The 23,364-nt window shown below is 41.5% G+C and overlaps 1 pseudogene; it reads left to right on the forward strand.

Moving 5' to 3' along the window:
* The first annotated feature begins 496 nt into the window (after positions 1 to 496).
* Positions 497 to 23,364, forward strand: part of LOC118840814 — a 31,667-nt pseudogene continuing 8,799 nt past the window's right edge.

Raw genomic sequence — 23,364 nt, forward strand, 5'->3', positions numbered from 1 at the left:
TGTTACATAGAAAGGTTCCCTACACCAAAGCTGAAACACTCACAAGATGATGTGACATGAAGAGCTTATGACCAAGGGTGCATTCTCTATGGTCTGGTTGAGTCCATTTCCCTTAGAAGGGACTCCTGCCTCCTTTCCTTGTTCTGGAGGGGGGCGGAGAACAAGAATCCTTTAGGTGAGGCTTTTTTGCTCCATGTGTATCTTTGGCAGCAGGAGGACCTCAGGGAGCTGATTCTGTCAGGAAGATTCCAAGGAGGATCTGAAATGGATCTGAGTCAAGTCAAGTGGACTCTTACCTGAGAGTAGCTCTGATATATATTCTGTTGATGCTTGATATACAGTATCATGATAAGTGAATTCACTCACATTTAGAGCTACTTTATCATTGGTCACAAGATAACAGGATACAGTATTTTCCTGTTTCACAAGGGAGCAGCAGAGCCATGCTTGGTGGGATATGTTCTGTTAGGAAAACCATGTCTGATTCCTGCATGTGATGGTGTGGATCCATGGTGTTGGTCTCATTATTGGCTCTGCTCCTATGTATGAAGGTTCGATATTGTCTGCCTCCCAGAATGTTGTAGTGGTCCCCATCCAGTACAGGTTGGGGATCCTTGGGCTCCTCAGGTGAGATTTCACCCCAGTGAAATGTAAGTACAAGTATTTTTTCGCTGATGAATTCCCAGATCTCTGAGTGGTTAAAACATGAGAAACACAACCGAGCATTCAGAATGGAATCTGCATACAGTCCTGATTAGAGGACATATCTCTTGCCTTCCCTTTCCTTCCCCACAAGCCAATCATGACATAGAAGAAAAAGCACTAGATCTGGGTCCAGAGGACCCAATTTCATATTATGGCCCTGCTTCTGACTAACAAATTAAATTCTGCCTTGGCTCCAGGTTATAGATAGAGAGATGGATTGATGGATGGATGGAGGGAAGACAAGATGAGCAGAGAGATAGGCAAGTAGATAAAACATTTATTAAGCATCAGATGCTGTACTAAGTGCTAGTGTTATAAAACAAGAAAACTAGGTGGGCCTATTTTATTAACATAACCTGGTGGTACTGTACTTCACAGTAATAAACTCATAATACCATTAGCTTTCCAAGTAGCAATTTTCTGTAATGTCTTACTCTAAAGCTACCTAACCCATTCACTGTGCTCTCTGGAATGCCTGCCCCACAAGTCACAAACCTGTTTTCATCTTTAACCCTTTCCTTTCTTACTCCTTCTACCTACTTGTACTCACCAAACTCTGATGTTTTTCTGATGACAGCTTTCCTTGTCACCATTTCCAGCACTATTTGCATTTTCACTCATGCCCCCTTCATGGGGCTGCCACAATACTCCTTGTTTCCCACTACCATTTCCAGACTCTCCCTCTACCACCATTACTCAGCAACTTCTCCTACTCTGAGGTTCATTCAATCCATAATTATCACTCAATCATGATTCAAGTAGCTGTTATTTACCATCATCTAGGAGGCTCTCATTCCTTTCTCATCGAGTTCAGTCCCTTCTTTACAGCCTTTCTCTCCCAACTCCCACCTATATATTGAGGGACTTCAACATTTATGTTAATATTCCCTTAAATATTCTCTCTCCCCAGTTCTTCAGTGCATTTATTTCTCACCTCTACCCCACCTCAGCTCTGTACAGAGATGATAAGACCCGTGATTTTACCCTGACTCATGGGTGTTCCACTTCTTTGTTCATTAACTCTGAAATCCCTCTATGTTGTTAGAATCTCTTATATTTCCACTAAACTCTCTGCCTTGCAACTCCTAACCCTGTTCTTCATCCTTACCTTGATCTGCAATCCCCCCACCCCTCAGCTCTTTCACAGGCTATCACCCTGCCTGGTTATACTCTCTTTCCTTCCCCATCTCAACCCCTTAGTGAACTACTTCATCTCCACACTGACCCCTTATCCCATGACAAATCTTTCTCTGCCAAACCTCAGCCTTGGATGACTTCCATCATCCTCTCCCTTTGTTTTCATAGCAAACTGCTGAATGAAGCTAGAGAAAATCATGAAACTGTGTTGCCTGGGTCCATTCAGATTAAAGTTCCACAATCTTAACTGGGTCCTCACTGTGGCAAGGCAATCTTTTGGCACCTCCATAATCAATTTTCACTCACAAGAATGCTTTTCTAAACCTTTGTATCCCATCTTAAATTTCTCATTGCTCCTCCTCCCCTCAAAAACTTAACCTAAAACCTTGCCTTATATTTTGCTGGGAAAAAAGGAGGCCATCCACTGACCTCCCTCATATTCCCTCTTCCATATTTCACATTGATCAGATGCCTTCTACTACTATCTGCTCCTCTACCTGTATCTTACATGAAGAGCTGGACTTTTCTTCAACAAGGCTAAGCTTCCTAAGGGCACAGATGATGCCATTATAACCATTCTTCTCTAGATGATTGCACTTCCTATCATTCTCACTTTCAGTATTTAATCTCTCTGCCTATCTCTCCTCTGTCACTAAAAACCTTACTGGATACATCCATCCCCACTAGGTATCATCCCATTCATCTCCATTTTATGGCTAGACAGCTTGAATATTTTCTCTTACTGTCTTCACTCTTTCCAGCCTTCTTCCAATTTCTAGACCTGAGACTTACAGTATCCCATCTCAACTATCTCAAAATGTATGTCCCAAATACATCATAAACTTAACATTTCCAAAACAGTTTGTCTTTCCCAGCAAGACCTCTCTTCTTCATAACATCCTTCTTATTTGTTAAAAGCACCATCATCCTCCCAGGCCCCTGGGCTTGTGATCTAGTGGTCATGGTCCACTACTCACTCTCTTTTCCCCTGTATCCAATCTGTTGCCAAATCTTATTTATTTACCCTTGCTACATCTCTCATATACACCCACTTCTGTCCTCTGACACTAACACCACTCTAGTGCAAGTTCTCCCCACCTCCCACTTGGACTAACAACACCAGCTTGATTGGCCTCCTTGCCTCTTCTCTCCCTCTTCCATTTCATCCTCCACTCAGCTGTCAGTGATCTTTGTACAGCACTTATATGCCAATTGCTATGCTAAGTGGATGGGATACACAAGAAAGTCAATTCTTACCTTCAGGGAGCTCAATTCTAATGGGAGACAAGATATAAATAGCCTTATAGACACAAAATATATACAATGTAAAGGAGAAATACTTTCAGAGGGAAGGTATAACAACTATGATTTTGAAATATACTGTGTCATGTTGTTGTTACAAGTGATAGGACTCCAACATGGAGTCACAGGGTAAATGGTCCTAAGGGTCATAAAGCATTTAAGCAGAAACAGAAAGTGTGTGAACACCCTGACTTACTGTGAGCCTATGAGCTCAGCTCCTGAATGGACTCCCAGCTGACTACATGGCTGTGTGCTGGCACCCGCTCTTGGAGTCCCTGAGTCTTCCATCAGTAAAGGATCCTGGGGAAGTTCCACAACACAATGGGGTCTGATTAAGAATGCTGTTTCTCACATGTGGTGCTGATTGTCTGTGCCAAAGGATCCTCTCTTCCAGCATAAGACTGACCTGCTCAGACCCAACTCTGAGTGCATACTCCCACCAAGACCTTTCCAATGTACGATTCTCCTGCATGAGTGCTCTGAATCTCTATCTGTCAATGCATATTGTCATATAATATGTGGTGTGTGTGTGTGTGTGTGTGTTGCTTTCATTTGCCTGCTTGGTGCCCCACATGGTAATAAAGCTCACACTTCTGCTATCTTCCCTGGGACCAATTTTCTGTAAAGCCTCACACTGGGATCCTTGCTCTAGAAGGCCCTTGCAGTGAGGTGTGGGGGAGGGAGGAGGGGAAGGAAGAAAGGCAAGAACTCTTGAAGATGATGGGATTAGAGCTGTCTCAGATTCCTTCAAGGAATTCCTGTCATGGGGATAGCCAGTGAAAGTTGGACTTGTGAGGTATAGGCTGTGTGTTAGGACAGTAAGGAGGATGATGTTGCTGGATTGCAGAGTTCATGGAGAGGAGCCTGGTCTCCTTCAACTTCTAGTCTGCTCAGGCTCCTCCAAATTCTCTGCCTCTTTCCTGATTCTTGAACAAAATACTTCATTGAATCTGTTCATTTTCTCTCCTCCTCCTGGCTTTCTTCAGGAATCGATGCTAATACCCTCTTCTGTAAGAAGCCTGTTCCTCTCTCCCTTATGGCCAGGGCCTTCCTTATGGGATCATCCCCAATCTATCTCCTATAGCTCTGGTTTGGGAACAGCTGTTTGCACGTTGTTTCCTCCATTAAAGCGTAATCACCTCGAAGGCAGGGACTATGTTTATCTTTCCTTGTATGCCCAGAGCTTGGTATAGTGCCTGGCACATAGTAGGTGCTCAGCAAATGTTTCTAGATTTGACTTGACATTCTAATAGAGGAGGACAAAAGAGCGCTATTAGAAAGGAGAGCGAAAAAAAAAGAGGGAGAGGGGAGAGTGGAGGCAAGGCAGCTGGTGGGGAGGCGGAAGACATTGAGGAGTAAGCTGGAAGGGAGGGCTCTCCCTGGAAAGCACAGTGGGCCACTAAAGAGGCCTGCACTGGGAGTCCTTCAGATGGGGGAGTTCAAGATTTGTCTCACCAGTTTATATCTGTAAAACAAGAACAACTACAACTAGCATTTGTATGGTCCTTTAAGGTTTACGAAGTGCATTATAAATAGTGTCTAATTTCAACCTTGCACCAGCTGTGAGAGATACAGGACGTTATTATCCTCATTTTTGTAGATGAGGTTACTGAGGCAGAGGTCTAAGTGGTCACACAGCTAGGAGATGAACACTGGCCTAGCCAGGTCTAGGTCCAGCACTCTATCTACTGCATCATCCAGCTGGATGAGATGGTCTTTAAATCTCAGAATCCAAAGAACCTGGTGCTCTCTTTCAGAATTCTCCAACCCTATCTAATATCTGGCTTTCAGCACTGGGGATGAGCATGCACCTGGCAACTGGGGTTATCTGGATCAGGTGGCTGGCCTGAGGTGGGTCCAGAAGAATATTGCCTGCTTCGGAGAAGATCCTGGCCGTGTGACCATCTTTGGCAAGTCAGCAGGGGGAAGGAGTGTTTCCTTACATATAGGTGGTAAAGACATGACCCCAGCCTGAAGGGGACCTCTTGTAGCCAAAACTAGTCTCACAGATCTGCGTTTTCCTCTTCTCTTATTCTCCTCTGTTTCAGAAACTTTGGGGCTGCTGACTTCTTTCTCTAAGGCTGGTACCTCCCTTGCCTTTCATTTGGAGATCCCACCACACTCCTCTGCCCTAGTGTCAACTAATCATCTAGGCCCTTATTCTTTTTTTTTATTTTTTTTTATTAATTTTTTTTATTTTTAGTTTACAACACACGGTTCTACATAATTTTGAGATCCAGATTTTCTCCCCTCCCTCCCCCCTCCCTCCCTAAGACGGCATGGAATCTCATATAACTACCATGTATAACTTCGCATTGAATTAATTTATACACTAGTCAAGTTGTGGAAAAGAATTATGACCAATGGGGTGAATCATGAGAAAGAAGAGACAGAACCAAAAAAAAAAAACCCAAAAACAAAAACAAAAGAGAAGAAAAAAGGCGAGCATGAAGTGTGCCTCAATCTGCATTCAAACTTCACAATTCTTTCTCTGGATGAAGATAGCATTCTCCATCGTGAGTCCCCTGGAGTTGTCCTTGCACCTTACGTTGCTGAGAAGAGCGAAGTATGTCAGGGTTGGTCCTCACAGAATCCATATATCTGTGGTTGTGTACAATGTTCTCCTGGCTCTGCTCCGCTCACTCAGCATTATATCGTGTAGGTTTTTTCAGATTGTTATGAAGTCCGTATCATCCCCATTTCTTATGGCACAATAGTATTCCATTACTTTCATATACCACAGCTTGTTCAGCCATTCCCCAATTGATGGGCATCCCTTTGATTTCCATTTCTTGGCTATCACAAAAAGAGCTGCTATAAATATCCTTGTACATATGGGTCCTTTTCCCGCTTGTGTGATTTCTTTGGGATACAACCCTAGAAGTGGTATTGCTGGGTCAAAGGGTATGAACATATCTACAGCCCTTTGGGCATAGTTCCAAATTGCTCTCCAAAATGGCTGGATCAGCTCACAACTCCACCAGCAATGTAGCAATGTTCCAATTTTCCCACATCCTCTCCAGCATTTGTTATCCTCTTGTTTTGTTATTTTAGCCAATCTGACAGGAGAGATGTGGTATCTAAGAGTTATTTTGATTTGCATTTCTCTAATCAGTAGTGATCCAGAGCATTTTTTCATATGCCTATAGATAGCTTTAATTTCTTCCTCTGAAAACTGCCTGTTCATATCCTTTGACCATTTCTCAATTGGGGAATGGCTTGTATTCCTATATATTTGGCTCAGTTCCCTGTATATTTTAGAAATGAGGCCTTTATCAGAGAAACTAGTTGCAAAGATTTTCTCCCAATTTTCTGCTTCCCTCCTAATTCTTGTTGCATTGGCTTTTTTTGTACAAAAACCTTTCAATTTAACATAATCAAAATTATCTATTTTGCATTTTGTAATGCTCTCTATCTCTTGTTGGGTCATGAATTCTTTACTTTTCCATAAATCTGATAAGTAAACTATTCCTTGCTTTCCCAAATTACTTATAGTATCAGATTTTACTCCTAGATCATGAACCCATTTTGACTTTATTTTGGTGTATGGTGTGAGATATTGGTCTATGCCCAGTTTCTGCCCTACCATTTTCCAATTTTCCCAACAGTTTTTGTGAAATAGTGAATTATTATCCCAGAAGCTGGCCTCTTTAGGTTTATCAAAGAGTAGATTGCTAAACTTGTTGATTTCTCCTACTTGTGTGCCTATCCTATTCCACTGATCCACCCCCCTATTTCTTAACCAGTACCAGGCAGTTTTGATGACTGCTGCTCTGTAGTACAGTTTAATATCTGGTATGGCAAGGCCACCTTCTCTAACATTTCTTTTCATTAATACCCTAGATATTCTAGACCTCTTGTTTTTCCAGATGAATTTTGTTATTATTTTGTCCAGCTCAGTAAAATAATTTTTTGGTAGTTCGATTGGTATGGCACTGAATAGATAGATTAATTTAGGTAAAATTGCCATTTTTATTATATTAGCTCAGCCTAACCATGAGCAACTGATATTTTTCCATTTATTTAGATCTGATTTTATTCGCGTGAAAAGTGTGTCATAGTTATGTTCATATAGGCCCTGGGTTTGTCTTGGCAAATAGACTCCCAAATATTTTATAGTGTCTATAGTAACATTGAATGGAATTTCTCTTTCTATCTCTTGCTGTTAGGATTTGTCAGTAATGTATAGGAATGCTGAGGATTTATGTGGGTTTATTTTATATCCTGCAACTTTGCTAAAGTTGTTTATTATTTCAAGTAGTTTTTTACTTGATTCTCTAGGATTCTCTAAATAAATCATCATATCATCTGCAAAAAGTGATAATTTAGTTTCTTCTTTTCCTATTCTAATTCCTTCAATTTCTTTTTCTCCTCTTATTGCTACAGCTAAAGTTTCTACTACCAAATTGAATAATAGGGGTGATAATGGACATCCTTGTTTCACCCCTGATCTTATTGGGAATGCATCTAGCTTATCCCCATTACAGATAATGCTTGTCGATGGTTTTAGGTAGATATTATTTATAATTTTAAGGAAGGTTCCACTTATTCCTATGCTTTCAAGTGTTTTTAATAGGAATGGGTGTTGTACTTTGTCAAAGGCTTTTTCTGCATCTATTGAGATGATCATATGGTTTCTGCTAGTTTTGTTGTTGATATGGTCAATTATGCTAATAGTTTTCCAATATTGAACCAGCCTTGCATTCCTGGAATAAATCCTACCTGGTCATAGTGTATTATTCTCGTGATGATTTGCTGCAATCTTTTTGCTAATATTTTATTTAAAATTTTTGCATCAATATTCATTAGAGAAATTGGTCTATAATTTTCTTTCTGTGTTTTGACTCTACCTGGTTTGGATATTAGTACCATATTTGTGTCATAAAAAGAATTTGGTAGGACTCCTTCTTCACCTATTTTCCCAAATAGTCTACAAAGTATTGGAATTAGTTGTTCTTTAAATGTTTGATAGAATTCACCTGTAAAACCATCTGGCCCTGGAGATTTTTTCCTAGGGAGTTCATTGATAGCATGCTCAATTTCTTTTTCTGAGATGGGGTTATTAAGAAATTTTACTTCCTTTTCTGTTAACCTGGGCAGTTTATGTTTTTGTAGATATTCATCCATATCTCTAAGGTTGTCAAATTTATGGGTATACAGTTGGGCAAAATAATTCCTAATTGTTGTTTTGACCTCCTCTTCATTAGAGGTGACCTCATCTTTTTCATTTTTGATACTAGTAATTTGATTTTCTTCTTTCTTTTTTTTAATCAAATTGGCCAAAGGTTTATCAATTTTATTGGTTTTTTCATAAAACCAGCTCTTTGTTTTATTAATTAATTCAATAGTTTTCTTGGTTTCAATTTTATTAATCTCTCCTTTGATTTTCAGTATTTCTAATTTGGTATTTAATTGGGGGTTTTCAATTTGCTCTTTTTCTAGCTTTTTCAGCTGTATGCCCAGATCATTGATCTCTTTTTTCCCTATTTTATTCATGTAGGCATTAAGGGATATAAAACTTCCCCTGAGAACTGCTTTTGCTGCATCCCATAAGTTTTGGTATGTTGTTTCATTATTGTCATTCTCTTGAATGAAATTATTGATTGTTTCTCTGATTTGATCTTTGGCCCACTCACTCTTTAGAATTAAATTATTTAGTTTCCAATTAGTTTTTAGCTTATTTTTCCATGGTTCTTTATTAAAAATGATTCTGATTGCATCATGATCTGAAAAGGATGCTTCGACTACTTCTGCCTTTCTGCACTGGATTGTGAGGTTTTTATGCCCTAGTACATGGTCAATTTTTGAGTATGTGCCATGTACTTTTGAGAAGAAAGTATATTCCTTTTTATCCCCATTCAGTTTTCTCCAGAGGTCTATCATATGTGCCTTTTCTAAAATTCTGTTTACCTCCTTAACTTTTTTCTTATTTATTTTGAGGTTAGATTTATCAAGTTCAGAAAGGGGGAGGTTGAGGTCTCCCAATATTATAGTTTTGCTGTCCATTTCTTCCTGTAACTCCCTTAACCTCTCCTCTAAGAATTTGTATGCCTTACCACTTGGTGCATATAGGTTAAGCAATGATATTGCTTCATTGTTTATGGTGCCTTTTAGGAGGATGTAGTGTCCTTCCTTATGTCTTTTAATTAAATCTATCTTTACTTTTGCTTTGTCTGAGATTAGGATTGCTACACCTGCTTTTTTTACTTTAGCTGAGGCACAATATATTTTACTCCAGCCTTTTACCTTTACCCTATGTGTATCCCCCCGTTTCAAATGCGTTTCTTGTAAACAGCATATTGTAGGATTATGGTTTTTAATCCATTCTGCTATCTGCTTCTGTTTTATGAGAATGTTCATCCCCTGCACGTTCAGAGTTATGATTTCTATCTGTGTCTTTTTCTCCATCCTATTTCCCCCTGTTTATGCTTTTATTTCTCCCTTTCCCCTTCTCCTCCTCAACAAAGTTTTGCCTTTGACCACCGCCTTCCACAGTTTACCCTCCCTCTTTATTCCCCTCCCTTATCTTACCATTTCCCACTTGCTACTTCTCCTCTCCCTTCTGACCACCCCCTTCCCTTTTTCCCCCCTTCCCCTCCCACTTCCCGTAGGACAAGTTAGATTTCTAAACTTATCAGGGTATGTTATTCCCTTCTTGAACTAGATCAGATGACCATAAAACACAAATACTACTCTTCTCCCTCTCTTCTTTCCCTCTACTTTAATATGTTTTTGTGCCACTTCTTTTGGTGTAATTTACCCTTTTCTACTACCTCCTTACTGTTCCTCTCATAGCCCTCCCTTTATATCTCTTACTTATATTTTATATCTTTACATCAGTTAATTTATACAGGCATTCACAACCTATGTATATCCCTTTCAATTGTCAAAATAGCTGTACCATTCTCAAGACTGACTTATATATGTATATACATATATACACATGCATACATGCGCGTTTATATATATACACACACATATACACATATATATACATATATATATATATACACATACATATAAAACATACATAAGATGATATAATCCCACATAAAGATGTAAACAACCTGCCTTATTGGTTAATAAGGTTTGTGGGGTTTTTCCCCCAGGTTACCTTTTTATGTCTCTCTTGAGTTTTGTATTTGGAGATCAAATTTTCCATTGAGTTCTGGCCTTTTCATCAGGAAGATCTGGAATTCCCTTATTTCATTGAATGTCCATCACCTTGCCTGAAAAATTATGCTTAGTTTTGCTGGGTAGTTGATCCTTGGTTGTAGTCCCAGTTCCTTTGCCCTTTGGAATATCATATTCCAATTTCTCCTGTCTTTTAATGTGGAAGCTGAGAGATCCTGCGTGATCCTGACTGTAGTTCCATGATATTTGAATTGCTTCTTTTTGGCTGCTTGCAGTATTTTCTCCTTCAGTTTATAGCTCTGAAATTTGGCTATAATATTTCTTGGTGTTTTCAGTTTGGGATCTCTTTCAGGGGGTGATCGGTGAATTCTTTCAATGACTATTTTGCCCTCTGGTTCTAGGACCTCTGGGCAGTTGTCTTTGATAATTTCTTCGAAGATACTGTCAAGGCTGCTTTTTTCATCGTGGATTTCTGGTAGACCAATAACTCTTAAATTGTCTCTCCTGGATCTGTTTTCCAGGTCAGTTGTTTTGCCAATCAGATATTTCACATTATTTTCTATTTTTTCATTCTTTACATTTTGTTTTACTACTTCCTGGTGCCTCATAGATTCATTAGCTTCTACTTGCTCAACTCTAATTTTTAATGAGTTAGTGTTTTCATTTTGTTTTTGAGTCTCCTTTTCCATTTGGTTGATTTCACCTCTCAGGGTGTCATTTTCTCTCTTTAGATTCTATATCTCCGTAGCCATTTCACCAATCTTATTCTTTAGGGACTTTTCCATTTTTTCCATGTTTTCTTTTACCTCCCTAATTTGGTTTTTAAAATCCTCCTTTAGCTCTTCCAGCAATGCTTTTTGGGCTGGAGACCTTATTCATTTTACTTTTGTGGAGATAGAAGATGAGTTATTACATTTCAAAAGCTAACAACTTTGAGTAAGAGCAAAATAAAAAAATAGGATAATAATGAGATAATTCAAGGCTCAATGGATCCCCAATTTTGCCACTGATGTGTGTCTCTTCCCAAGGCTGCTCAGAGCTTGTCTGTGCCTTTGCAGGTGGCCTTTGTGTCCAGCTATGGCTGCAGATCTGCTCTCTCCACTCTTTCCCAGTGTGTGGCTGGTAGCCCTCTTTCCCCAGGAGTTAGCACACCACACACATAGCCTCCAGGCTGTGATAAGGCATGGGAGGAAGACTTCAGTGGAAGAATAATGCTAAAAAACATAATATTGCTGAGAGGAAAGTGGGAAATCCCCATGATATAGTGGGGAAAAGTGTTGGATTTGAAGCCATTTGATCCTAACAACAACCCTGGGCTTTCTATTAATCAGAAACAAACAACAATCAATAAACAATGTGACCTTATAGGAAGACAGGGCATATGAAAAGCATTGATGTGTTACAGAGCATAGACACCTTATCATACCCTGTCACTGAACCACCCAGAGAGTTCAGGACAATGACTAAGGCTCCTTAGCCCTCTTTTCTCGTTACCATCTCATCCCCTTGGCTCTGCCAAAGGGCCCAAAGGCCAGGGTCCCATGGAGAGACTGCTGTTTGGGACTGTCCTATATGATTAGTTTAGGGGTGTGGCAGGGTAAGTAACAGTTCTGGCTTTCACACCCACAGTCTCCTCTGTGCTAAGCCAGCAGTGTCTGGGCCTCCCCATGACTGCTTCCTCCTCCCTTCTGCTCTGCATTGCTCCCCTAGGTTCTGTCCCCCATGTCCAAAGGCTTGTTCCACAGAGCCATCATGCAGAGTGGTGTGGCCATCAACCTTAACTTGATTTCTTTCAGCTCAGAAAAGGTTCCAAATGTAAGTTCCTTGTTCTTTGTTCTTTGTATTCATCCTTACCCTTCCTTAGGATTCTAAGCCTCCCAACCCCATGGCTTGGTGTCCCATTGGCCTGCCAGCTCACCTGAGCTATAAGAAGGTTCACTGGAATGCCTTTGAATACTCAAGGTGAAAGTTACCACAGAGATCATTTTAGTCCAACCCCCTCATTTTACAGAGGAAGAAACTGAGGCATAGAGGGGGAGGGAGTGGTTATGTAGTAGGAATCCTATGCCCTGGAATCAGTTTCTGACTCTAATTCTTATTCTGCCTGTGATTTTAGTTAAGTCATTTCCCTTGTTGAGGATTCAGTTTCTTCCGCTGTAAAAATGGGTTTGATTAGATGGTTTGTAAAGTCCTTTCTAGCTCCAAATTCCATTTTCTGATACCCCCAAAACAGCAGGAAGCATTCCTCAAGGGGGCCCAGGTACAGGTGAGATGGAATGATCTGGGAAGCCCCTTCTACCTCTCTGGTTCTGTCATTCTGTGACTGGTCCAAGGTCACACAATGGCTTGGTAACTGAGCTGGGACCAGAACTGAGCTCTCAGAGCCAATGTCAGGGCTCTTTAAACATACCAGAATTCATTGTGTGTCCTTTAGGGATATTTTCTCCCTGAGTTAATAGTAAACTCTTTGGGACCAGGGACTGTGTCTTTGTAACCTGCCCCTGCCCATCCCCATCCTCACTGCCTGGCACTGAGCCCTGTACAGAGCAGGATCATGAGTGGGGGTCTCATCCCCTTAGATGGTCAGACAGATGCCAGCTTTTTCTCTTTTGCCATTACTGCATCATCACCTATAGAAATGATCATTTGCTAGCTTACTGATGAGTATGAAAGGATCCCTCTATTGTGATACAGGCCAGGCATTCCTCTGTGAAAATATTAACTCTTTGTGGGTGCTTCTCAGGAGGTCATTGCCAATCTGTCTACTTGTGAGAGACACAGTTCTGTCTCCGTGGTTCAGTGCCTCAGGAGCAAATCTGAGGACGAGATGCTGGCCATTACCAAGATATGTAGACTGAGAAGCAAGGATTCCAGTACCAAGAACTGCCAAGACCATTTGGGGAGGGCTGGACATCCAACCTTCATCAGATGGGATTGAGGTGAAGATCTTGGGAATGTCACTCTCTTAGTCTCAGTTTTCCCTACTAACTAGATGATCTTCAATTATATTTTCACCTCCAATATTCTCTGTCTGAAGGTCTCTTCTAGTTCAGATGTTCTCCTTTCCAGGACCTCTTCTGTCTCCTACTTTCTGTGTTCCAAACTTTTTTGTGCTAAGGTTACATCATTTCCACTCTGGACATATGATGTCCTAAGAATCCTTCCAACATTCTATGCTCTAAACATTTCAGGTTCTAAGGCAATAAGCTTTTTCCACTCTGGACATACGATATCCTAAGAATCCTTCCAACATTCTATGCTCTAAACATTTCAGGTTCTAAGGCAATAAGCTTTTTCATTCTCTAGTCTCATTCTCTTTAAGTCTCTTCCCACCGAGACTGTCTTTATCTATAGAATCATAGCTTTAGAGCTAGAAGGATTCATCCTAAGCTGATTCTTATATTCTAGGTTCCAACACTATCTTTTCCAAATTTTCTTCCACTGGTGTTATTCTACTTTACAAGACTTTTTTCCAGTTATGACATTCTATGGTGCAAGTGAGCCAGGGAAGAAAGGTGGTTGACTTTCATTGGAGAGTTAGAAATCCATTGTTGGTGAAACATGATGTATGTGGCACAGATCAGACTCTGCATAGTATGAGATAAGGATGGAAAGGTAGAAGAGAGAGCTCTGAATGCCAGACAAAAGTGTGGGAGATTTTTCTTTGGGTAATGGGGAGCCATGGGACTTTTTTAATGCATTGGAGTGTCCTGAGCACATCTGAGATGGGGAAGTGGTGTGTGTTTGTGTGTGTGTGTGTTTGTGTGTGTGTGTGTGTGTGTGTGTCTGTGCATGATAAATTAGAGGAAGATACAGGAAGGCCAATTTTGAGACCATTGCAAGAGTCCAGATAAGTGGGTAGAGCTAGGTGGTGCAGTGGATTAGAGCATCAGCCCTGCAGTCAGGAGGAACTGAGTTCAAACAAGGCTTCAGAAATTTATTATATGTGACCCTGGGGAAGCTCCTTAACCCTCATTGCCTCCAAATTAAAAAGAGTCCAGGAAATTGATGAAATGTGTCAAAATAAGACAGTAGCAATTAGAATATCTAGGAAGTGATACATGGAAGGGAAATTGTGGAGATAGACTTGCCTTCTTGTTTCTTTTTCTTCCTGCTTTTTTCTTTAGAATTTCATGAGAAGACCTGCTATAGTTGACGGACAGTTCCTCCCCAAACATTTTGAAGAGGTGCTGGCTGCAGAAGAATTCTACCACATCCCTTCCCTCTTCGGTGTCAACAACCGTGAATTTGGATGGATGATTCCTTTTGTAAGATTCTAGGATTTTCTGTTCTGTGCCAACTTCTTTTTGGTCTTGACAGTTTATGCTTCTCTAAAGAATCACAGACTTTCTGAATTGGTCAGGATGGTGGTGGCCATGAAGTCTAAGCCAGAGTTGAAGGAGAATCCCTTCTGTAATTTACTGGACAAACAGATGTCCAAAATCTGCTTGAAGACCTCCAAGGGGGAAAAACCTACCCTACTGAGGTAGCTTCTTCCACTTTTAGGCAGTTCTCATGATTGGACAGGGCATCATGACTTCAAATGGAAATTTACTTCTTTTTCAACTTCTACCTCATCTTCCCAGTTCTACCCTTAGGTCAAATGCCACCACTTAAATGACTCTTCCAGGTGACCATCCACTAGATAGTTAAAGACAACTATCATGTCTGCCCCTGCCCTAAGTTTTTTCTTTGAATATCAAAGCAAGTTCCTTCAACCCATCCATATGTGGCAAGACCATACATCCCTTTTCAGCTTCTCTATTTTATGCCTCTAATGTGATGCCCAGAACTGAACAAAAGAGTCCAGATATACAGTTATCCCTTCCACATTGTAGTGATTGGTGGTCCAGTGCCCCTGCCATCTGGAAAATCCATGTAAAATATTTTGGTCTCTCCTTCTCCACCACCCTTTGTACCAGAGAAGAAGAATAAATTATTATGGTATTATAACATGAAAGAACTTTTTATTATACAATATTATACATGTATTTTATGCATTTCTGAGTTACTAAACTTTTTCTGTATCTTCTGCTGGCCTTCGCCTGTCATCTGAGCCTTCCACAAAACTGCCCCAAAATTCCCATTTAATTTCTCATGCCTACTGGCAACATATCAAAACTGCAATGAGGAAACTGGGGTGTTGAAGGGATAACTGTAGTCTCCCCAGAGCAGAGCACAAAGGGACACTCACCTCCTTATTCTGGGAAGCTGTGCCTCTCTTAATGCTGCTCAGCATCGTGTTGCTTTTTAGGTTGCCATATTCCTCTGGTGAATCCTCATCGATGTGTGGTTCACCACAATCCCTTGATCTTTCACAAATAAATTGCAGTCAAACCATGCCTCCTTCATCTTGAGATTGCAAAGTCAATTTTAAAAAATTCCATTAAGTTTGATCCTAGTTGCTGTGGTTGGTCCAAAATTCTAGCCTGTCAAGTCCTTTTTTTGCATCCTGACTCCATAATCTGGTATATTAGGTGGCTCTCCTGCCTCTGTATCATCTGTAAGTTTGCTTTTTCTAAAATCAGAAAAATGACCCTGTGTAGGCATCCCTGGAAGAATAAGAAGTGATTCAACCTTTAGTTATTTTCTCTGATGACTTTTTTCATGTACAAATCTGCTTTGAAGTTTAGAAGACAAGCCCAAGCTAAGTCCAGTTCTCTTTTGGTTAAAATATCCTGTACAAGTCTCTTTGTTTTATTTTGATATTTTTTTGTTTAGTGACAATTGGTGTTAAGTGACTTGTCCAGGATCACACAGCCAGTAAGTATCTGAGGGCAGATTTGAATTCAGGTCTTCCTGGCTCCAGGTCCTGGGTTCTATCCACTATGTCACCTAGCTGTCCCAAGTCTCTTTATTTCAAATGAACAGTGAATAGTAACAGCTGACATTAAATAGTATTTTATTGTTCACCAAAACTGTCTTCATAGTACCTGCTGTGATGTTCATGACACTAACATGTTTCTCCCCAATTTGTAAAGTAGAGAACTGAGGCTCCCAGAAAGGAAATCATTTAACTCCAATCACAGCTGGGACTAGAACCTGGGCCTCCTGATGTGAGACCAGGACTCCGTCCTCTGGTCTTCAGGTCATCATATCTCAAGGCCATTGGGTCAATATTAATTTTAAATATGACTTCATATTAACAACCATTTGTCAGTTGCCTTCTTAAGCATATGCATGTAAAGTCAGTCTATTCACAGTAGTTAGAAAAATAGAATTCTACTTGCATCATTTCTAGCATAAGGTCATTATCTAAAGCCACTGATCATTATGAAACAACCAGGACCACTGTTTACATTATCTTTGACTTTACCCACCATTTTGCTGGCAATTTTGCCAAATATCCACTTTTTCGGAGGGGGGAAGGCTGGGCAATTGGGGTTAAGTGACTTGCTCAAGGTCACACAGCTAGTAAATGTGTCAAATGTCTGAGGCTGGGGGTTTGAACTCAGGTCCTCCTGACTCCCAGGCCTGTGTGCTACTCCCACAGCATCTAGCTGCCCCATTTTGCAAAATATCTTGAGCATTGTTCAGAGTGTATTGGGCATTTTTCGGTAAGTTCTAAACAAATTTGTTGCACTAGTTCCCCTTAATGGGTAAAATGACTTCCTAGGATTGGATTTGTTTAAAAAATGCATAAATTTTGTAAAGTTCTAAACACCATTCACAGTGCACCATTTTTCTCTATGCAGGAAATGGTGTTCCTGGATTTAAGGAAAACATGGATAAAGAAAGTATCCAATCAGTATTGCAAAGTGCATTTTTGGTGAGATACCAGTTAATCAAGCCTACATAACAGGCACTGGGCTAGGCTCAAGGACAAAGATAAATAGTCCCTGCTCTGGAGGAACTTACATTCTATGAGGGAAATGAACTGCACATCCAGAGACAGATGGAAAATATACAGAAAGCAGATCTTGGGGGAGGGGTAAGTCCCTGGCAGCTGGAGGAGGTAGGAACCAGGAAAGATGTTCTATAGAAGGGACTGTCTGAGCTGAGTCTTGCCAATGCAAAGGTACTGAGATAAGACATGGAATGGGAAGTGTGAGGAGCAAGGAGTTTAGCACCTGGACCCCAGAGTGTGAGGAGGTAACAATGTAGAAAAGACTGGACAAAGCCATGTTGTTAAAAGCTCTAAATACCCAGCAGAAGAGTTTATATTTAACCCTAGAGGTCATGGACATCCACTAAAATTTACTTAGTTGGGGGAGGGGAGTAATGTGGTCAGATCTCTGCTTGGGAAATCACTTTGGAAGATGAGTGGAGAACAGATTGGAGTGGGGAGAGATCTCAAGGCCCAGGGACCAATCAGGATGTCATTGAAATAGTCTAAGAGAGAACCAATGAATGTCCATGAACCTTCAGACTTTCTTCTTTCATGGTCACAGACGGGGAAGGGAACCTGGAGATCCCACGTAGCTCTATCCTTTCCTTGAGCCCTATATCCCTTCTACCCCAGGCTCAACAACTAGTTGTCTAGTGTCTTCTTGAGGAATTTAACCGTGAAAGAGCAGACCCTGATGGGGATGTTGTAAAGGGACCTAATGAGACCTGGGGTGTATGAATAGCAGGCAAACTTGGGTGTGCTTATACCTTGTTGCTGTTGAGTCAAAGAGTCATATCTGACTCTTCTTGTCCCCTTTTGGTGATTTTCTTGGCAAAGATATGGGAGTGCCTTGCCATTTCCTTCTCCAGCTCATTTTGCAGATAAGGAAACCGAGCCAAACAAGGTTAATGCCTTGCCCAGGGTCACGTAACTAAAAACATGTCAGAGGTCAGATTTGAACACTGGACCACCTGGCTCTAGAGCCAGTGCCTTGTCCACTGTGCCACCCAGCTCCCTTGCTTATTCCTTACAATCAACAAACATCCCCAAACAGTCCACTGCCAGGGAAGTTCATTTTTCCGTTACTCTCTTTCTGTGTCTCCTATAGGGTATTCCTCCTGAGCTTGTGCATTTGATGATGGAAGAGTATTTAAGAGATACTGAGGACCCTGGAGAATGTCAAGCCCAGTTTACAGAAATGATAGTGGATGTGGTGTTTGTTATTCTGTCCCTCAAACTGGCCAAATATGAACACAGAGACTATGGCATGGACCCTTTTCCGAATCATTGTAAGAATGTCTCATCTCTGGGGCAATGTGTGTATGTTACCCACACACTCATGCAGAAGGAGGCTTCTGCTTCTGGCTTTGCTATTGTAGCCTCCAGATTGGTTAAACCCCCTCTTCATCTTCCTCCTTCTTCCCTCCTACCTGCACCTAACCCCAGCAGGGGTGAACTCAGTGAACATTCTCTACAAATAATAATAATAAGAATTCATAACAACTCACATTTCCATAAACAGATGCTCTTAACTTTTTTGTGGGTATGCATCATGGACCTCTTTGGTCCAAGGAAAGTTATAGATTTCTTCCAGAGCAATATCTTTAAATGTATAAAATAAAATACATAAGACAGAAAACCAATTACATTGAAATTAAGTTATCTAAATACTCAACTAAAAATAAATCCAAGAACCCCTGCTCAAGGGTTTTATTGTTCTAAAACACTTTACATCCATTATTCCCCTAGATCCTCACAACAGCCTTATCCCAGTGGATAGAACATCAGAACTAGAGTGAGGAGGTACTGAGTTCAAATCCAGAATCAGATACCTTCCACCTGTGTGATCCTGATGAAGTCATTTAACCTCTGTTTTCCTCAGTTTCCTCAACTATAAAATGGAAAAGATGGTAATAGCTCTTGGTTGTTGTGAGGCTCCAATGAGATAATATTTGTTAAGCACTTAGCACAGTGTCTGGCTCAAAGTAGGTGGTATATAATTGCTCATTTAGGGGGCAGTGAGGTGACACAGTGTATGGAGTGCTGGGCCTGGAGTCAGGAAGACTCATCTTCCTGAGTTGAAATCTGGCCTGACACTTGTGTGACCCTGGGCAAGTCATTTCATCCTCTTTGCCTCACTTTCCTCATCTGTACAATGATCCAGAGAAAGAGATGGCAAACCACTTCAGTCTCTTGGCAAGAAAACCCCAAATGAAATCCTGCAGATTCAGAAATGGCTGAAAACAACTGAATAATAAATGCTTATTCTTACCCTCCCCTTCCCTTGGGGTAGACAGGACAGAGATTATTACCTCCTCCTTATAGCTGAAAAATCATCCTCAGAGAAGTAAAAGGATTCCCCCAAGGTCTTGTCAGCAGCAGGGCCAGGATGCCAACCCAGGTCCTGTTAACAGCAGACCCAGCACTTGTCCTGCCTCACAGCATTGCTCTTGGACAGTATTTGTTAAGGGGCTGCCCTCTAGGAGCGTGCCTATTAATGACCAGCTACCATCACCCCCCACCCCATAGGAGGGTATCAGGCCGGGGCTCCTTACATGTGGTCCTTACCTGTGTTCAATGTGTCCATAACTGTGGGCATTTTTATGTTTGCCTAGATGCCAGCTCTCCAGTCTAGTTTGATAGATTTCAGCATTAGTCAAGTGTATTTAAGGGCCTCAAGCCAGATTTTGTGAAAGTGGTCCATGGTGATGAGGTGCATTTTGTCTTTGGAGTGCCTTGTAAGCAATGGAGATTGCATGGAGCGGGACGCTGTGGCTTGGGGTGTGGGGCAGAGGGGCAGAATCCCTGGGTTCTGGCCTGCCATCTCCACAATCTACATTACTCTTTCTGACATCAAAATGAATAATAATGTGTTACATTTCCACAAAGCACCTTCCCATGCATCAGTCCATTTAATAATAATGGTAACAATAGCTAAAAGTAGTTAGCATCTATATACTGCTTGAAAGGTTACAAAGAGCTTTGTATGTACCATTCTCATTTGATAGTCTCAAAACAGTCCTGTGAAGTAGGTGCTGGTGCTAAACAGGCAAAGACAGCCCCGCTGGGGGTAAGGCTGTGGGGAACGCAACCTGGGGAACATAGGGAAGTGGATTTTACTGAAGTCAAACAACAAGCAGTGGGTTTAAAATATCTCTTAGTCTTTGTTGACACCTTCTTGGGTTGGATGGAAGCCTTGCCTTCTAAGAAAGAGACAGCCCTGGTGGTTGTAAAGAAACTCTTGAGTGAATTGATCCCCGTTTCAGCATCCCCTTAGCATTGGCTCAGATAATGGCCCTAGCTTTGTTGCCCACGTTTCTCAGGGTGTGGCCAGAGCTTTAGGGTCAGAATGGAAATTGCATTGTGCCTACAGGTCCCAGAGCTCAGGTCAGGTTGAATGAGCAAACCTCACCCTTAAAGAGTTTCTGTCCAAATTTGTCCTGGAAACCCAGAAGAACTGGGTCCCTCTGCTCCCTCTGGCTTTGCTCCACAGTCGATGCACCCCTAATAAACTTGGTTTGACCCCTTTTGAAATTATTTTTGGGTGGCCCCCTCCTATTAACGCTTCCCTCATTAAGTTCCGTGTTGGTAAGCAAAATGGGCTTCTTGGCACTTAGTTCAGCAAGTGCCCTTGAAGAGTTTGGCTTTTGTTTGCTTTGAGTAATTCAGTGTGTTTCATTGAGTCTTACTAAGTGCTAAGCCCCAGGCTCTAATCCCTATTAGGTGTGGGTGGGGATTGGTAACTAAGGTGGGGCCCAAGGTGGCGCTAACTCAGGGGAGGGCCTAGTTTACAAATGAGTTTGAGTGATAGGTTTGGAACATCAGAGGCTTTTAGACCATGGATTTAAGTCGCCTCTTTGTGCCAATTTTAGGTCACGTGGGTGAATCGCATGTGTGACTCACCCCTGACACTGAAAAAGATATAAAACAGGCCTTTGCCTCACATCATCTATTATCACTTTATCCAGTTCTTAGTATGGCTCCATTTGCAAACAAACTCAGGAGATTCAGGCCTCCAGCTCAGACTACTTCCTAGACCCTCCAGGAGCCTGGTGTGCGTGTTACAACGGCCTTACCCAGTGTGTCTCTGCTACTGTGTTCCTCAGTCATCAACAACCCCCAGGAGGGCCACTTGTGCATCTTGGTGGCCATAATTCCCTGGGTCTCCCTCCTCTCGGTGAGGAAGGCTGGTGCTATTTTTCCCCTGAAGGGCAACCGAGTTACCATCAAAGGCAAACAGTACTGCTCCTCATCCCCATCTTAGTGGGCCTGGGGCTTGTGGGCTCCGCTGCCACTGGGATGGCAGCCCTAGTCAAAGGGGATCTCAGCTATAAGGCATTAAGTGGACAGGTAAACATTGACCTCTCCCACATAGAGCAGTCCATCTCAGTCCTAGAAAAGCAAGTGGACTCTTTGGCGGAGGTGGTCCTCCAGAACCACAGAGGCCTTGACCTTCCTTTTCTCAAGCAGGGTGGCCTATGCCCTCTGATTCTTGCGATGGATCCTCTGAGAATGTGTCAAGGGATTGACACACTTTGAAAAAGAATTGGGGAATGTTGTGCTCTGTCCCCCAGTTTACCCTCCATCTTGCCCTAGCCCATCCCACAGTTTGTGCTTCCAACTCCACGGAAATAATCCTGCCCCAGCTTGCTCCACAGTTTGTGTTTCCATCTCCATGGAATTCAGTTTGTGTTTTTTCCCTTTAAATACCCTGACCCTACCCCTGCTCAGGGCTGTTTGATTTGAGTCTTTACTTCCAACAGTCACGTGCTTGAATAAATCCACATCAAAATTTATATCTGGGTCTTGCTCGCTTTTTTTGGCGCAACAAGTCCACCTCTCATCTGGCTGCTATTTGATCTTCTCAAATACATTGTGAGAGTTGTTGTGTTTGTCCTTCATTCTTGAAGAGGACCATGATATCTCACCTTGTGAGAGTAGCAGTGGGGGAAAGGAAGGATCGTGTCTGTTGTATAGAAGAAGAAACTGAAGTTCAGAGAGAGGAATGGCCTTATCTAATATCATAGAGTTAGCAGGCCTAAGCCCAAATCCAGTGTTCCTTCTTCCCCACCAGGTTCCCCCAGGAGGCACTAAATGGGGGCCGCAGCTGCCTTAGAAGAGCTTTGTTTTTTCTTTCTTAGTCTTTGTATTTGTATCTCCAATCCTTGGCACAGTGCTGGGGATAGAGGAGGCAATTAATAATTGTCTGGTGGAATGAATGATTGGAGACTAAGGTATCAGCCTTGGAAGTCCCCTTGATTGTTCTGGTGAACTGAATCAGGAGATGGAATCAGCTGTTCTGTTCAATTCAGTTTACATAATGAAGCACATCCAACACACAGAGCCCTCTGTTCTACTCTGGGGAAGACACAAACATCAGTAAGACACAGTCTCCTATTTCCTGGCATTTACTACCCAGAAGAGAAGATGGCGCAGGAATGCAAAAAACACATTGCCATATGTCAGTGGCCCAGTGACCTCAGCAATGCCCACACCTCTCCTCAGATGTAGACCCTAATCTGTCACATTGTATTATCCTGGGTGATTCTTGTGCCTGTGTTTCCATAAATCCTGCACAGAGGATCTGCCCAATGTGCTGGAAGCTTTCCTTCTCCCCTCCTGACCCCTCCCCTCCCCTTCCTTCCCCTCCCCTTCCATCCCCTCCCTTTTCTCCAGTAATTCTTGATTCATTTTCTCTACCAGGGCATCCATTTGTGGATTGTTGGATAGGTCTCATATTTAACAATCTTTGGAGTTGATGTTTGTAGATGGTCCAAAATCTGTGTTTTTGCAAGTCTTCTTTTCTTATTTTCATCTCTCTGCTCCTGTCCTGGCAGAACTGGAAGGATAGTTTATACATTTATCTGTGTCATGACATGGCATGGCCATTGAAATCATGACCTTATAGGCCAACTGCTGCTGCTGAGCCAGTCTGTGCTGTCCCTGGCAGGGATCTTGAATGGTAGGCATTATCTGGGGCACAGGCCATATACAAAGCCTTTGCAGTGACCAGAACTTGTGATATGGTGTTGTAGCTTTGAATAATGATAATAATTATTATTATAAAATATTTATAACAATCATACCATTATTATAATTACATATAGTAAAAATGCAATAATAAAAGTATGATATAATATGCTTTAGTATAATGTTACCTATTGTTATAAATATATAATAATATAAATACAATGATAAGTTGTATTTATGTAACATTTTTATAAGTTTTATAAAGTGTTAAGTCCATATTTGTTACG

The sequence above is a fragment of the Trichosurus vulpecula genome, chromosome 3, assembly GCF_011100635.1.
Source record: "Trichosurus vulpecula isolate mTriVul1 chromosome 3, mTriVul1.pri, whole genome shotgun sequence".
In the NCBI taxonomy this organism is placed as follows: domain Eukaryota; kingdom Metazoa; phylum Chordata; class Mammalia; order Diprotodontia; family Phalangeridae; genus Trichosurus; species Trichosurus vulpecula.